This window comes from Octopus bimaculoides, chromosome 28 (genome assembly GCF_001194135.2).
Source record: "Octopus bimaculoides isolate UCB-OBI-ISO-001 chromosome 28, ASM119413v2, whole genome shotgun sequence".
NCBI classification, from domain to species: domain Eukaryota; kingdom Metazoa; phylum Mollusca; class Cephalopoda; order Octopoda; family Octopodidae; genus Octopus; species Octopus bimaculoides.
In genome coordinates, this window is record NC_069008.1 from 11,411,003 (window position 1) to 11,412,621 (window position 1,619).

The following is a 1,619-nucleotide window of genomic DNA, read 5'->3' on the forward strand; positions in this document are numbered from 1 at the left end:
AACTATTTTACCTGATTTACTTCTTTCTCCTCCATCTTCTGCATTGTGTTTCAATTTAATTAATTCATTGCTGAATATTTCTTTGTTCGTTTGAGACGTAATGGAAGGGAAATGAAGGCGAGAATCAACTTTTAATAACGACATAGATTCAAGAACATTCAGCTGGTCACCATCAATCTTTATGCAATGGTATTCAGTCAAGTTAGTATGTACACACCAGTAAATGTTTCCCACTATTCTACATATTACACCGTAAGGCACTCGGCTTTGCCAAACTTTGTATTTCACTAAATCTTGTTTCTTCAGTTGAAATATTTCTCTTCTGTTAGGAATTGTGACCATTATATCTCTTTCTTTTGTAAAACACACACCACCAACTAAAGTTCCAAGATCTCTGTGACATATCAGCTCCCCGTCTCTATCTAATATTTTAACATTGCCATTGTTAATTTTTTCACACACAACAGTGTGTCCCTCGTCAGAGATATCAACATCTTTTACTTGAACTGGACAGTCATCTGTTTGTAAACGAGAAACGGTGAATCTTTCCCGATTAATGATAAACAAACCTTCAACATATAATTTATTACTATCATTGTAGTTGCTGTAGTAACAGGTACTGCCAACAAACCTCGGTCCTTTACAGTTTATACAGGAGAAATATGAGATAGCTTTATAAATTCCATTATTTAAAAATATTCTGTTGTATTCCCCAGTTTGAGTCAAACACACAATATTATGATATTCACTGTATTATGATATTCACAATATTATGATATTCCCAGTGATCCTGAAGGTACAAATAATTGTCATCAATTGCCATCCAGTTACAATTTTGGCTTTCATACCACATGTAGTGTCTAACTGAATGTAAACATTCACCATTATAGTTGAAGAAAATGATAAATGTAATATTGTTAACAATAATGGTATCATTAGCGGTCACTTTAATATTATAGATTTTATTAATAACATGTTTTTTGTCTTGTCTGTGCCTCGTTAATATCTCAGGTATGTCTATTTGTTTTATCACATTCGCCATCGAATGTATTTCATCAATATCAACGACATACAACGTATGGTTATCTCTAAGTGTACCACACACCAATAAATTATCTGACAAAGTAATACATTGATATTTATTTCCCGTCTGGTAAGTGATCAACGACAATGGAAATTCCAATTTTAAAGTCAACAGTCGATACTTATCAGAACCAGTGTGTTTGACTGCCATTGACACATATTGTAAATATCATTCTAATAGTACGAGGAACACCAAAGTAATCAATCAAAAATATGGTATTTGCACCAACCGAAATATGCTGACATTTCGTTCCAATTTCCCTCTGTGACACACCACCTGTACAGGAAATCCTATAAATAATATGTCCCTGGAGGACATAAAAATGGTTGTGGTACACGGTGATGTGCGTTGGGATGTCCAGCGAATTGGTGTATACCTCAAATAACTGCTGGCCACCCAGATTGTATGAAGTAACCCTATTAATATTGGCAAACGATATTAAAATGTTGTTCTGCAGTCCTACAGCAATATCGGTAGGGACATCTTTTGCAATGAGCTGATTGGTTATTCTATCATCATCCCAGTCAGTGAGGTA